Genomic DNA, 17,532 nt, shown 5'->3' on the forward strand with positions numbered 1-17,532 from the left:
ATTTTCGTGGGTACCAATTTTTCGTGGATTGAGGAAAACTTACATGTTCGTGGATATTTAATTTCGTGGTTTTGGAGAAATCTGCATACAAGCCAATAGAAAATTTGGTATTCGTTGAACATTTAATTTCGTGGTTCGTCTGTTCCCACGAAATCCACGAAAATTGATATCCAACGAATAATAATGAATCCACAGTAGATGAAAAATTAATGTTTATCATCGGTTTTTTTTCTGTGGATCAAATCAGTCAATCAATTGATTTACCTTTGTTTCACTTTCAATGTTGATATTCTTTTCCTTTAAATAATTTTACACATTCAATTCATGTGTTATCCATTTCAAGCTAAGGAGTTAAATTGAAGATCACATTAATACAAATTCAATGAGGTTGAATTATTCACTTGCAAGTGAATAATTCATTATCAATGATTTTAGCTTATTTTGACAGAACTAAATCATACTGGCTGCTAAATGCTAAAAGTGAATTATTATTTCACAATTTGTATTTCATTAGTGATTGAGCCAAAAAAAAATATATAATTGTTTTTTTATATATCTTGTAGCTAGTGCCCCTTTAAGATTTAAATAAGTTCGTCTGATATGAAACAACAAATTCAGGATACTTTGTGTCATATTTCAAATAAGTTGAATGTATATCTACTTATGATAAAACTATGGTATTGCAAAATGTTGTAAATTTTTTTTTGTCTTATTGATGAAAATCGATAATAGGAAAAGTAAAAAAAGCCTGTGAAGTAAGAATATAAGTAAATATATTAATATATAACAAAATCCCTTCAAGAAAATATTGTGACCTTTAGTTTAGTCATGCAGTTCTATGACAGCAGAACTTTTTTATGTTATGCAACTTTACCATAAGTTTGACCAAATACAAAGCAAATGCAAAGCAAACAATAAAAATCAGGAAAGAGAACACATGGATGTATATTAGTTCTGTTTGACTTGAATTTACATTATTATTTATCTAAAGTTTTTTCAATTTTTCAATAGATAGACTAAGTGTAAATGTTTGTTATGTCTGCAAATTTTCAATATTATTTTTTCATGGAGTAAATGAGTCTGCATTGCAAACAAAAGAGTGTATTACACAGTTCTTTCCATTAAGTTCATATTTATTCATTTATGCACAAAAAAAATCATAATTATGAGTACTGTTTTTTCACTGTGTATTGTATACACCCCTATAACATGTATATAGTATAAGAAGCTTGAGAAAAAAGTTTCCATGTGTATAACAGGGACATATCCGAAAAGTTACAACTTCATAAGTTCAAATTCAGTAAAGTTTTGCTTGAGTCTGATTTTTTTAGCAAGAACTTAATATATATAAAGAAAATTCAAGTCAAAGATGACCTTGATTTTTGCAATGATATATATATATAATACTTTTACTTAATCATTCTCTTGGATAGCAAACTTGTCAAATTTTCAAATTGAATAAAAAAACAAACAAATACTTGTGTTTAATGATCTTCGTACTGTTAGCGTTCAGCCAGGATGAAGAGATTATGCCCAAAATTGTCTCTTTATTGGATTGAACAAAGAGTTTTTATCTTTAATATGAGAAAAGTAGGAAAGTTATAGATACATTGAAAGAGATTGAACCTTATAGTTATTTTTAGTTACAGTGAGGATAATGATATAATAATGACTATCTTGTGACTTTAATATTTTATTGTTGTTGTTTGTTTATATAAACAATGTATTAAGTTTCTGTGAATAGGTATAGTTTCTTTATTTATTCCATGTTCTGTTACATTATCAGTTTTTTTGTGGACCTTCAGAATTGGTGGATAATCTTTTGCAACATAAATGTCAAAATATTCACGCATCATGCATCTTTAACTTTATTTTTCTTTACCTATAATATGAACCATAATGTATATAGATATAATCCTTTTACTTCATCATTCTGCTTGGATATACAAGTTGTTTAATTATTGAATTGAATAAAAGACAAATACTTGTGTTTAATGATCTTCATACTGTAAGCGTTCAGCCAGGATGAAGAGATTATGCTCATAATTGTCTCTTTATTGGATTGAATGAAAGAGTAAGTTTTTACGTGTCCAAGTCATTATAATGTTAGAGTACAGCTAGGATGAGACATAAATGCTACAGTGTTAAATTTAAAAACAAAATTGATTAAGAAATATATATTTTAACATCTGAAACAATGATAAAAAATGAATCAAAAGTAATAAGGATATTTTTTTGTATATATATGTACATAAATCATGTAAATATTTCTATATGTTGTATTCAAATTGCAATTTTGTACATGTTATATCATGTACAGAAATATTGTACATGTTATAACTTGTATATAATTGCAAAAAAGGCTTGTTATGAACTGTACAAAAATACCTCAAACATAGTATAACATGTACAATACATTGCTTAAAAATGGTTTAAACTTTACAAAATTTTAAAATGAATTAAAATAAAGCTGCAAATACATTTAAATTTTTCTGACTAAAACAAAAATAAACTCAGAATGTAATTTTAGAGCACAGTGATCAGAAAGTTTTAGAATTATTTGTATTGCTTCACGATTCATGTTGGCAAAATATGTTTTCATAACATGTTTTAAGCTCACCTGGCCTAAAAGGCAAAGTGAGCTTTTCTCATCACTTGGCGTCCGTCGTCTGTCGTCCGTCGTTGTTAACTCTCACAAAAATCTTCTCCTCTAAAACTACTGGGCCAAATTAAACCAAACTTGGCCACAATTATCATTGATGTATCTAGTTTAAAATTTGTGTTTTTTGACCTGACCAACCAACCAAGATGGCCGGCATGGCAAAAAATAGAACACAAGGGTAAAATGCAGTTTTTGGCTTAAAACTCAAAAAACCAAAGCATTTAGAGCAAATCTGACAAGGAGTAAAATTGTTTATCAGGTCAAGATCTATCTGCGCTGACATTTTCAGATGAATCAGACAACCCATTGTTGGGTTGCTGCCCCTAAATTGGTAATTTTAAGGAAATTTTACTGTTTTTGGTTATTATCTTGAAAATTATTATAGATAAACTGAAAACAGCAATAATGTTCATCAAAGTAAGATTTACAAATAAGTCAACATGATCAAAAAGGTCAGTTGAACCCTTTAGGAGTTATTGCCCTTTATAGTCAATTTTAAACCATTTTTTGTAAATCTCCATGATCTTTTACAAAAATCTTCTTCCCTGAAACTACCGGTCCAAATTAATCCATACTTAGCCACAATCATCATTGATGTATCTAGTTTGAAAATTGTGTTTTTTGACCCGGCCAACCAACCAAGATGGCTGCCACGGCTAAAAATAGAATATGGAGGTTAAATGCAGTTTTTGGTTATTACTCAAAAACTAAACATTTAGAGCAAATCTGACAATGGGTAAAATTGTTTATCTGGTCAAGATCTATCTGCCCTGAAATTTTGAGATGAATCAGACAACCCATTGTTGGGTTGCTGCCCCTAAATTATTAATTTTAAGGAAATTTTACTGTTTAAGGAATATGACAGTTAACTTGATATTTATTACAACTGAAAAATCTTAAAAGACATTTTTCGATTCATCTGAACTTATCTATTCTATTTATTCAATGATCAATTTAATTATTCATTAATATAAATATTTATTTATTCTTTTATTTTATTTAAATCGTTATTTAAATTCTTATTATTAACACTCTGTATTATACCACATTTGTATATCTATACTCTCCTGAAGGAGGATAATAAACATATATATAATGGTTATTATCTTAAATATTATTATGGATAGAGATAAACTGTAAATAGCAAAAATGTTCAGCAAAGTAAGATTTACAAATTAGTCAAGAGAACCATATGGTCAGTTGACCCCTTCAGGAGTTATTGCCCTTTATAGTCCATTTTTTTCGTAAATCTAAGTAAACTTTTTCAAAAATCTTCTTCTCTGAAATTACTAAGCCAAATTTTACCAAACATAGCCATAATTATTATTAGGCTATCTAGTTTAAAAATTGTGTTAGTTACCGAGCTAACCAACCAATATGGTCGCTACGGTTGAAAATAGAACATAGGGGTAAAATGCAGTTTTTGGCTTATAACTCAAAAATCAAAGCATTTAGAGCAAATCTGACAGGTAGTAACATTGTTAATCTGGTCAAGATCTATCTGCCCTGAAATGTTTAGATGAATCGGACAACGCGATGTTAGGTTGCTGCCCCTAAATTGGTAATTTTAAGGAAATTTTGCTCTTTGTGGTTATTATCTTGAATATTATTATAGATAGAGATAAACTGTAAACAGCAATAATGTACAGCAATTTAAGACTCAAAAATAAGTCAAAATGACAAAAATGGTCAATTGACCCCCTAAGAAGTAATTGTCCTTTATAATCAATTGTTTAAATTTTTCATAAAATTTGTAAATTTTTACTAACATTTTCCACTGAAACTACACGGACAAGTTCATTATAGACAGATAATTGTAAGCAGCAAAAAATGTTCAGTAAAGTAAGATGTTCAAACACTTCACAATCACCTTAACACAATGTTTTCATGAACTGTCTGCTTCCTGTGTTTAATTCACATATACCAAGGTGAGCGACACAGGCTCTTTAGAGCCTCTAGTTAATATATATTATATTCAGTCCACCGTGGCCTATAGAAGTTTTATGCTGTTTGACCCACTGCAATGATGAATTATAAGAATTAGTTATAAACTGTTTATATTTTGTCATTGTTAAAAATAATTGGATATATTAAACTATATTTTGTTGATTCTTGATTAACCTTCAAGGGTCACATTAAAGACCAAATGTTTGGACATTCAAAGAGTGTTTTAAAAACACTATCCACATGATTGTCTGAAGGTTTGCTATGGTGTAGAAGCATCTTGAAAACATATCTGCTTCTATCCTTTTTCCTTTTTGGGGCGGGCAAGAATATTGTTCTTAATAGGGAACTATAATTAAATAGTTAGGGAAAAAAGGAAAAGGGATATTGCAATTCTATCATGAATAAGCTAATTCTTCATTTAAACTTTGGTCATGATGGTGAACCCAGTGTGGTTACCATTGCGCCCCAGACCAAAGTTCATTTAGCACTAAAAAAAAGTGAGTTTTTATTAGATGTTGTTAATAATTATATGCAAATGCAAAATGAAAATGATGTAATAGAAATAGAAATTATTTTATCAGAGTATAATCGCAATTTTACATTAGGCTTTTTATTTAAATGCTTAGTAAATGACAATAGTGAAGTAAAAAGATGCAGAGAGGGCAAAACAGCTCTTCTTGTTCCACTGATTGAAAAGTTCCAACTGGAAACAGACTTTGTTAAACTGCTTCTGCCACGAAAAATCAGTGCAAAAAATGCTGTTGCAATTCATTCGCTTTATATCAAACCAATGTATCGTTCTGTCATTAATGAGTTTTATTTACTTAATTTACATGGAGTTAATTTACAGGGACATATAAGTGCAGAAGATTTTATGAGGTTATTGCATGAACTTAAAACCTGTCATGCTCATTATTTAGTGCACATTTTACCAGTTTGCATTTGTTTGAGATGCACTGAGTATAGACATGAAAGACTTAATCAGCTTTCAGAATGTACCTATGCAACACCTTACCATGGTCCTATTACAAATAGCCCTTTTCGTAATTTACCAGTAGGACAACAACAGTTAACAGGTGGCAGACCTGGCTAATGGTATTCTGTTATTCCATAGTTTACATGTATCACATGATCACATTATTTTATTGTTATGTATTTATTATGCTAATAAATTATTTTAATCATATATAAGTTTCTAGTAGTTGTTGATTTATTGATAGAAGAAACATACTAAAAATAATAAAACAGAAAAAAAGGATTTGAACATGTTGAAATGGCCATATTTTTAATGAATCCTTAAGAACTCAAGGTCTGTTGATTATACGAATCAGTCGCTAAAAGGAAATAAAGGAACAACAAAAATACTAAACTCCAAGAAAAATCTAAGTAAAAAAACATCGCAAATAGCCTGTCCAAAACAAAAGTTTATAGAAACGGACAAACTGATAAACAACTGACATATTCTTAACTTGGTACAGGACATAATTTAAAAAAATGGTTTCAGTTCCACCAGGTTTATGCTTTTTAATGTTTGTTATTGTCTTGATGTATTATTGTGTTTCATTTAGCTTGTTGAATTTGTTGCTTTGTTGCTTATAATTTTTTACCTCATTTGACAAGAGACAGTGCCCTTTTTCAATTTTTGTATTAACGTGGACTGAGACTCTCCTTGTTGGGGTATTTTAAAGTTTCTCAACATAACAGTTTTATTTCTTATTTTCCTCCTTCCATAGTAATAAACTCTAGACATGAAATAACTTTTATAGTTGGGTAAGGTTTAATGATTGCCAAATGATCTACTATCCAGCCAAAGAAAATGAATATTACAGTATAGCCTTCATCATGAAAAAACTCTTTAATCGTACTGAAAGCAACAGTAATATACCGCCATAGTCATAAATCTAATTAAACAATAAAAACAAATCCGGATTACAAACCAAAACCAAACAATCAACTACAAGAGGAAAACAATAGAACAGCAAAACAACTGAACTACAACAAAAATAAACGCCAAGTTGAACATACATATAAGCTGTATAGTCAGAAATAACATTCAGAGACACAGTTGAAAGAGATTATTCAAAAGTTGAGACCAAGTTAAGGATAAACCTTGAATGAGAGTATAGGATATTAAAGTACACAAAATATCAGGACCCTATCATTTCTGTCAGCAGAACAAGTGTTCTCCATAGAAAAAAGATCAATTTCAACGAGTGAATCAGCCATATAATACCAGTATTAAACTTCAGCTCACTTTATAGACATTAAGTTATAACACAAAGTTATAAGCTTTCGCCGAAAAATGAAGGGCTTGTTTTATGCATACATAAAAATTGATAGCATGTAGAAATTCCATTACATTTCATAAACAAAGTGTCCCCAGAGTGCTTTTCTGGATGCTTCAGCGAGAGCGCACAAATGAGTTCATAATTGTCAATGCCCAAATTTTGAAATGTCGACTTATGTGTAGAGTTGTATAACTGAATGCAAGCGTTTGCTTGGGCTACTAACTTTTATTATGGTTTATATCATTTTATTTGTTTTGTTTTGCACTTATCTTTAACGGTTGACATTCTCAGTCATACCTCCAGTGGATGAGAAGGTTAACATGCTTAAGTGGAAGGTTCTGAACTACAAACTAGAGTGGTAAACATGCATATTATATATAAAAACGTGAGCATCGGTAATTTCCTCCAAAATCACACGTTGCACTGTCGTCATCATTTTGTCCACTATAGCAAACAAAGTTTACCTTACATTTTCCGCCCGTGTTGTTTAACATATTACATATTATAGCATTTTTAAAACAGTTCGTGACTGGGGTCAGACTAAGATAACCGTTTATAACAAAAATCGCTGCAAAAGTGATAAAAATGAAGCTATTCTGGGTTTATCTTCATCATTTACGCTCAGAACCTTATATTAGAAAGCTAAGGATGTAAAAAAACAAAACAAACAGTTGAAGTGCCAAAATAACACACAAAAAAGATAAAATAGTCGAAGGCCAGCTGTGGGGACATCACAATAAAGCAACCAATTACATCACAATTAATTATGTCATAATGAAATTATCACAATTCGGAAGACTTATCCTTGGTACCTCATTTATAAAATATATAAAAATAAATACCTGGATATCAATGCATGTTAAGTTATGTTTTAAAATATCAAAATAAAATGAATTTGCGATATAGACAATATTCAAATTTAACTATTATGTGAAATGTCACTTACCAATTGAAGGTTCTTTAAGTAGAAGTTTCAGCTAAATATTTGGTTATTAATACCTGATTAATTTAATCACCAATAATATAAAGATTACAATTAAACCTAAGTGTAGTGTTGTATGAATTGAAGTATGTAGGGAAACAATGTATAGTCTGATATATCATTTCGTGGATTTAGCAACAAAAATGCCTGTACGTTTCTGAAATTTGAATTAAGTACAAGGCATTTATACAAACTGATAACGTATACTTACATGACTTTAGTGTACATCTATCTATTTGTTTTGGTTTTCATTAATCTCCTATTATTGATCTTCATGTAAATACTGATGAGAAGCTCAAGTGAAAGGTTCTTAACTCAAATATTGTCATTCAAATCTGAACATGCTTAGCTGATATATCACAAATGTGTGTCTATAGAATCTTTTAAGTTCGGAACAGTTAAATAAAATTAGAAATGTATAATGATATTTTTTTTATTGAAGCTGTAACATTAATAATTACAGAACCAAATAATCTAAAGGTGATACAATTATTCAAGCGTTTTAAAGACAAAATGTTAATCATAAAGGCGCTTTAAATGTTAAAATCACGTAAACGTTTGACATTTCATAAATTCATCAAATATAATTAAAGCATTTGAAGGACGCAGACTGTTTATGATTACAAAATGGCGCAAAGTTGTTTTTACTCTATTGTAATATTACAATACATCAACTGTTCGTGTTTTCTTAATATAAATGATAATTGTATTCAAGGGAAATAAGCATACCAGAAGAGGAGGAGAAACTTGGTAACTTGAACGTTATTTAATCTCTATATATAACTAGTTTTGCTAGTTTTATTTTGTATGAAAATATGTAAACAAAATATGAATTGTAACCAGAGTTCATGTCTGGTTTTCATTTAAACTTTCTCTCGTTTTTTTCAAATACCATGTTCCATGTCTTTTGACCTCATATAGAGTCCTTATAATAGAAGACATTTACTTTAAAGTGTCAACACATACTATAGACAAACCATAGGCATAAAATCAAATCAAATAATTTTATTGGTGTAAATTCCTATACAGAAATGATACCAGCCGACATTTACAAAATACAAATACAAATACAAAAATGAACAAACAAACAGACAAAAACAAAAAAACCAAACCAAACATATTTTCTCAATGATAAGAGATACATATTTTATATTTACATTGCGTGGAGGTGTTATTCATACAAAATTATTAATTCAAGCCATTAACAATTAGCATTAATACTATAAAAGTTCTTAACAACATTATTTTTGCTTTAAATGAATGTTCAAATCATACATATCGCTTATTCCAGCTACACTTACAGTACTAATGTCTGTATCATTACTTTTCAGAATGAAACTAAACTTATCTTGTTCACACATATTAGCAAAAGATGGAACTATATCACTTAAATTACAAAAGAGTACATTTCTATTAATTTCTAGCGCTTTACATTGAATGAGGCATATGTACAATATATATACTGCCTGGTACAAACTATAGTTTTATAGTATTGAAGAGGTTGCTGATGCCTGAGGCAATCTCAAAATGTCGAAAAGAATATCAATCCTACCAAAACCACATAATACCTACAGATTGAGAAATAAAATCCCACCAAAAGTCGATTAGTATAATAATGATAAACTATTCTACATGTTGATGACAGTTTATGAATGTTGTAGGACATTCAATTCTAGTGCTTGTTTCAAAACTTAAATGTAAACTCTTACTCGTGATTTTCGTGATCAAATCAAAATAATAATCGCTAAAGGCGCTAAATTTCATCTCCAAAATCGATTATCAAAGGTACCAGGCTTATAATTTACAATTTACTATATTGCATTGCGATCAACATGTTATTTTTTTTTACTAAAACTTTAGCATTTTTTTCATGTATCAACTGTTTTTGTTCAAACTGATCAAATTTATAGTTAAAACTCGAGCCGATTACATTTAATTGAGAATCTTTGAAAGCTAAAAATTTAGCCTTGAGTTTTGAATGTAAGATTTCAGAAGGCTAAAAATTTAGTTTATTGTATAAATTTAAAAGTACAATATGACTTAGAACAGGGAAATGCTAAAATATTAGTATGTATATTATTTATTTTCTTTTGTTATTGCAGGAAGAATTTGAAGGTAGCTGAGAATTGTCTTTTTTTTTCTAAGAAAAATTGAATTAAGCTGTAGTATTTAAAAGTTTGATGCAATTTCTCTAAACAAAAAGAAATTCATTAGATTTCAGGCAAAAAACATAGAATTTTAGCCAATTTGCAATGATTCAAAACAATCCATTTTGAGAACGAATATTGCAGAGTATCAAAATTTATTGCAGTCCGTTGAATCATAAAGATTCTTAAAATTGAGTATATCATGAATAAACAACTATGCTTGTTGTTGTTAAAATTTGAACACTTATTTTATCGCAATTTTCCCTCACAAGAAATACAAAACCTTCCTAGATGAAATAACAAATTTACGCATTAAACTTTACGGAATAGAGACTTGTTGTGTGAAAGTGCAGGATAAAATTCAAAATATTAAGAGAATATGGAAAAAAGGTCAAAATGTATAAAACAAAAATAGAGAATATTGTCATAAAAAGTTTACAAATAAAGGACCCAAATCAAGACTTCAATACCAGTCAACTACACGCATTTTTTAAAATATTATTCATGGATAATGATATCCCCAATAGCCATGTGTGTGTATTAATAACACAATACATTAAGTTGACAGATAAAATTACAACAAACTTCCTTGTTTTCATAGAACCTAATTACAAGTAAACCTGCGAGAAGATGAATAAACACCTGTTCTATCTTTCATTATGTATTGCTTCATGGAAATATGGCCAAGGTAAGACATCTTTTGTATTATATTTTTCATTTTCTCTCATTATCTAATGGCATAATAATTTACCTATGGTAAAACGTAATGATAACAGAAAAAGTCATGAGAGGAAAATACATGTACATTCATATAAGATTTTTTAACAGCAATGGTGTACCTAGTTATAGTAATGAGAATGTTTTGTGAGCTATTTTAAATGTATTCAATCTAAAATCATCCTTTTTTATAATAAATATCCATAAACGGTAGTATATTTTAAAAGTATAAAGGATACTATAATTTATCAATGCCAGAGATGTGACACTCACTGTGAGTGTAAGCCTCGTGAGGTAATAATTCATTTCATCGACTTCATTAACATTCAATAATTGTACAATGCTATATAAAAAACACGTTAACGTTCAAAATCATGTAATTGTTATAAAACTTCCGTATGTAATACAGGAAAGACATGCTATTATATTTTAAATTGACCATGTTGATGTATACAACAGTTGAGCTGAAATAAGCTGAAATTAAAGAAAAAAATGGCTATGAATTTTAGAATTTCGGACCCTTAGACACGTAAGACGAAACACGTGTATCTGGGATTGATAAATTATAGTATCAATATATTTCAAAAGTTAACAATAGTTTTAATGCCGTTTTGTTTAGAGTATTTGTTCAAGGTGATTAACTTCGACAGTTTTCTAACTTATGTGTTTTAATTGATTCCTTATACTTTTAAAATATACCACCGTTTGTGGATATGTATGTATTAATAAAAAGCGTGCTTTTAAATTGAATACATTTCAAAATAGCTCACAAAACATTCTCATAACAATGGTATAACATGTACGACGATTGTCACACGTGAAGCAAAAACTGTTTATCCTTCAGTAGCATCATAATAAACACCGGTTACAATATGTGTTGAGATTACTGTTGTTCATGAATAACATTTAGTTTCCTGAGTACTGTGCTTTTCTACCTCAGGCAGATTACCTTAGCTGGATTTGGCAAACCTTTTAGGAATATTGCTCTTCAACTTCGTACTTTATTTTACCTTTTTAACTTTTTTGGATTCGAGCGTCAATGATGAGTCTTTTGAAGACGAAACGCGCGTCTAGTGTATATACAAAAATAAGTCCTGATATATAACCACATGTTCATTTGTAAATTCCATTGCAAATCTTCTGCACTGTACAGTAAGACTACCTGTTTGACTTATATTTTTTTTGCAGGACAGAACATATTGAATTTGACATTTTTCCAGCAAAAGTTATCATGGAGAAATGCATCTATCTTCTGCTCACAACACGATGGAGTCCTTGAGAGTAATACAACATTAGTAATTCAAAATTTTGAAAACATTTCAACAAGAATCCCCAATGTATGGCTTGGTAAATACATGGCATATTCAAATTGGTCATATATACAAGGTTTGTAAGCATTAATATATTTTCAGCACGATTAATTTATATGTTAATACAATTTCAGAAGGCAAATACATATATAGTAATTGATTTAAAAAAGATATGGTGTATAAAGTATAAACTGAAAAAATGTAGCATGTTAAGGTAGTTCGGGGGTTTAAATTTTCGCGCCGTCTGCGCATAAAGTTGCGCATTGATATCGTAAGTGATGTACAGTGTCGTAATTTTCCATAACAGTAAAATTTAATCATTTAAATAATCTTTTTTATTCAAATGCATTGAGAAAGAGTTGAATAACTTTAAAATGCAATCATGTAATAGATTTGAAATTTGTGGACCTGAGAAATATGTCATCTGCATAGAGTTCAGACCATTTAGGTTTCTGGGAGAAAAGGTCAAGATTCATGAAAGTAAAGGTTTATATACATGTAATTACATGCATATGCAAACAGAATTGTCTTGTTGTAAACCTGGAGTATACACCTTATCGCTATTAACCTACTCGGTCGGCCAACCCGGCTGCTTGACCTTTTGACGCATACAACAATCACTTTTCCATTGTGACGTCAGATATTTTATTTTATGACGTCAAAATTTTACAAGAACTGTGTGATACATGTATCTTGTAATGGCGGACAAATAGCGATAAGGTGTATTCGAATGTGAATGCAGTTGATTTTGCCCGGATTCCAGTAATAACATTTTTGGTTAAGCATGAATGCTGCATGCACACTTAAAATTTAGACATGTTAGAACAAAACCAATCTATATTTTATAAAATAGAGACATGAAGCTCTACAGTATGAAATTATGAGCAAGTTCTGTCATTTATTTTGCTCTTAAAATTCAATCAAAGAGATTTTAGGTCTGTTTTTCCTATATTTAGCCTATTTGCACTCATTTTCAGAGGTCAAAAAACTCTTGAATGGCCGGTGATCCCCAAATTTTATTTCAATTTTATAAAATAGAGACATCAAGCTATACAGTATAAAAAAATGGGCCACTTCTGTCATTAATTTTGCTCTGAAAATTCAATCAAAGAGATTTTATGTCTGTTTTTCCTTTATTTAGCCTATTTGCACTCATTTTCAGAGGTCAAAAAATCTCTTAGATGGACGGTAACCCCCAAATTTTATTTCAATTTTATAAAATATAGATATCAAGCTATACAGTATGAAAAAATGAGCCACTTCTGTCATTTACTTTGCTCTGAAAATTCAATCAAAGAGATTTTAGGTCTGTTTTTCCTATATTTAGCCTATTTGCACTCATTTTCAGAGGTCAAAAAATCTCTTGGTTGGCCGGTGACCCCCAAATTTTATTTCAATTTTGTAAAATGGAGACATCAAACTATACAGCATGAAAAAATGAGCCACTTCTGTCATTTGTTTTGCTCTGAAAATTCAAATAAAGAGATTTCAGGTCTGTTTTTCCTATATTTAGCCTATTTGCACTCATTTTCAGAGGTCAAAAAATCTCTTGGATGGCCGGTGACCCCCAAATGTTATTTCAATTTTGAAAAATAGAGACATCAAGCTATACAGTATGAAAAAATGAGCCACTTCTGTCATTTATTTTGCTCTGAAGATTCGAATAAAGAGATTTTAGGTCTGTTTTTCCTATATTTAGCCTATTTGCACTCATTTTCAGAGGTCAAAAAATCTCCTGGATGGCCGGTGACCCCCAAATTTTATTTCAATTTTGAAAAATAGAAACATCAAGCTATACAGTATGAAAAAATGAGCCACTTCTGTCATTCATTTTGCTCTGAAAATTCTAATAAAGAGATTTTAGGTCTGTTTTTCCTATATTTAGCCTATTTGCACTCATTTTCAGAGGTCAAAAAATCTCTTGGATCGCCGGTGACCCCATAATTTTATTTCAATTTTGTAAAATAGAGACTTCAAGCTTTACAGTATGAAAAAATGAGCCACTTCTGTCATTCATTTTGCTTTGAAAATTCAATCAAAGTGTATTTGTGTCCATTTTCCCTATAATTCCCTATTACCTATTTGCATTTTCAGAGGTCAAAATATCTCTTAGATGGCCGGTGACCCCCAATTTTTTTTGCATTTTTTCATTTACAATACTTCAAAGTTAAATTTCAGAAAGTATAAGAAAATTCTGTCATTTTTTTCTATACCCCTGAACTACCTTAATAACACAATACAACAAAATACATCAAGAGATCAACACAAACAGTAGACATGTGGATATTGTCTATACAAATTGCCAGGTCTTAAATAAATTTCCGAAAATAAGTTAATAAACAAAACTGTTGTTATTTGCTGAACCACGTATTTTCCTACATTCTTATTTTCAACATGAAATTGTCTTTATAGTTTTGAAAGAAATTGACAGTAGCAAACTTAACAAATATGGCAAAGATAATAAACTTATAATGTTGTTAGAAAAGCAAACAAATTACTTTCTGAAATTTTAGCGTAGAACATGAAGTATAGTCAATTTCTATCTTTATCGATATAGAACGCATATATCTGTGTTAATGTGCTATGTAACATAAAGGATATGGTGACTTTATTCATAATAAGGGTACAAATTGCGATCTTAAAACACAGGTACAGATGGGGAAAAAACCATACTCACAATTGTTATGAAAAATACGGAGGATTTTTTATGCTATGAAGAAATGCATTGTACATGTACTAGCTTACTTAGTAAAGAACACATTCTGACTAGATATAAGAAGATGTGATATTTGTGTCATTGAGACAAGTCATAATTTGTAAAATTACTGTTATAGGACAAAGTACAGTCTTGAACACGGAGCCTTGGCTCACAACGAACGGCAAACTATAAAGAGCTACACAAAAGGCTAGTGTAAAATCATTCAAACAGGCAATACCAATGGTTGAATATATATTAAAAAAAAACAAAAAACACTTATGAACCACATCAACAAACTTAACATCAGGTTCCTGATAGAATTTTATAGAAGAAACACAATTAGAAATCTACTGAACTTGTCTATTCAAAACACCCCCTACCCTTACCTGAAACAATAGTGTAACATCACAACAAAGAAAGACGCACTATAAATTTAAAATGGAAATGGAAATTAAAAGACAGATTATCAAAAACAAGTGCACATACACTAGCCTAATACATTCGAGATATGACACAATGTAAATACAAAATTAATAAAACAGATGTCAAACAATATACGAAAAACAACCATATCCTTGTACAAAATACCACTAAAAAAACGTACACAAGTTAATAAAAAAAATGTAGCAAGTTATACAAAGGAGTACGAAAAAATATCTTACAAAATAAATAATTTTGTTGTTCAGAGTACAAAAACAGAAGTGAAAATTCGTCGATAGGCAGTATGATAGTCCGAAGTTAACCCTTCAATAAATAAGTACAGTGCTATATATGGATAGCGTAATCACTGTACAGAAAATGAACATGAATGTGTATTAAAACGTTATAAAAAACGTTTGCAAAGAATAAAATATAGTTTTAATTTGCTGATGACAAAATCGATTTTTGAACAAATATATCCAATATTCAAAGATCTAATTACAACATTGGTAAGATTATCTTTACTAATAAGTTTGTTTAAAGGTGCGATGAGTTTACACGGATCAAATAGGGATTTTTGAGATCAGTACAATATTACCGTAAAAGCTGAAATATTGTTGTTTATAAGTTTTCTCCAGGTACAGCCAAATTTTTGTATCTATGAAAGAATTTAGTTAATCTTTTATGGTAACGAAATACCTGACTGAATAATGTATCTGTGATGCATTTGTAACGTTTGTCAAAATCTACGATATAACTTCATACACGGGCATAAAAAACAAGTTGGAATATATAAACACCGTATGATCATGATGATGGAGCCAAAGTCTCAAAATGGAAAATTAACGTTTGGGAATGAAACATCCTCCCTTTTGTTGTAAATTTTAGTATATAGATTACTTTTAGAAATTGAAAAGTCTAAGTCTAGGAAAAGGACAACTACTAGATAAGTGTTAATGTTAGATGAATTTAAATTCAGTTCCTTTGTGTAAATTTTTTAAGTATATTTATAGATCTCTGTATTATTTAACGAAACGGTAATAATAAGATAACGGTAGGTATTGATGAATGTCTGAACCAAATGTAAAAATGACGTGTATTTACTGAGTTTGGTCATAAACTGAGATTCATAGCAATAAATGGAATAAATCTTCTATTAAAGGAGCGCTGTTAGTGCCCATAGGACATGTAGGCATACCTACTACTGTACATGTTGATACACTTTATCGCCGAAACGTACATATATCATGTAAATGTTGTCGAGGAGAAAATGAAAAGCTTCTATAAAATCTGCATTTCCAGTACCTTTATCTAGCAAACAGTGACTTATTTTTTTTAAAGTACTGATCTGTTCAGTTTATTTACTAGTCAGACTAGGAAATTTATTTTCCACATAGTTAACTTTTTTACCTACATGCATGCATGACCTAGAAGTTGATTTACTATTTATGCATTTTTATGTATCATTATTTGAACGTTTCTATTAGTATTAACATTATATTTTTTTCTTTTAAACATTGTCTTATGTTTTTATTTGCAGGATGTTTCCTTATCAACGGACTTCTCCTATTTTTCTCTTCAGAACATTCAGAAGAGCTTGATTGTCAAAAATTATGCGAGCGTTACACATTTTATACCGTCCGGGTAATTATGTTTAGCAGAATACTTTTTGAATAACACTAGATGATAACACTAGATGATAAACAAAATATCTTTATCAATAATAAAGTGGTTTTAGATATTAAACAAATATCAGACTGCAACAAAAATGCAAACAAGAGGAAAACCAGTGATAAAAAATTCTAAAAATAAAATCCTAACTACCAAAAATAGGAAAAACAAAAAATATCAAAAAAGAAATCACAAATCTGAATAAAGCTACTTCTATCTAAGAGTATTCATTCTATAAACTAAACGATAACTATCCCATGATTATAATGTATTAACAGATTCTAAAAAAAAAAATGATAATGGCTGCCGGAGGCCCCTGTCCCCATGGCAACCAAAGCCAAATTTATACATATATTTACATTGAAAATTCTAATTTTATTTTATCTTACTTAATTTTATTATTATTCGTATATCTATTTTATTTTATTTTTTTTATTTTATTTTATTTATTTATTTATTATTATTTTTTTTTTTTTTTTATTTTGGTCCAGTTAAAAATCTTTTTTTTTTTTTTTTTTTTTTTTATCTGTGATAAACATTTTTGACTGCTTAGTTTAACTTCTTGAAAGATAACATCATTACCCGCATAGTTTATTACAGTGCGTAAATTTAATCAACATCTTTACGAGATTCCTTAAAATTTTATGACCACAGGTCGACCAGAGTTCACCCCATCGTCAGCTGCAATGA

The 17,532-nt window shown here is 29.6% G+C and overlaps 1 long non-coding RNA gene across 1 annotated transcript in view; it reads left to right on the forward strand.

The window, feature by feature from the left end:
* The window catches only part of LOC143055522 (uncharacterized), a 66,481-nt gene extending 49,256 nt beyond the window's left edge, over positions 1 to 17,225 (forward strand). The window contains exons 2-4 of the long non-coding RNA XR_012972068.1: positions 10,628 to 10,714; positions 11,932 to 12,129; positions 16,712 to 17,225. This is a non-coding gene — a long non-coding RNA (uncharacterized LOC143055522). The remainder of the gene's footprint in view (positions 1 to 10,627; positions 10,715 to 11,931; positions 12,130 to 16,711) is intronic.
* Positions 17,226 to 17,532: the final 307 nt, after the last annotated feature.

This window comes from Mytilus galloprovincialis, chromosome 12, assembly GCF_965363235.1.
Source record: "Mytilus galloprovincialis chromosome 12, xbMytGall1.hap1.1, whole genome shotgun sequence".
In the NCBI taxonomy this organism is placed as follows: Eukaryota; Metazoa; Mollusca; class Bivalvia; order Mytilida; family Mytilidae; genus Mytilus; species Mytilus galloprovincialis.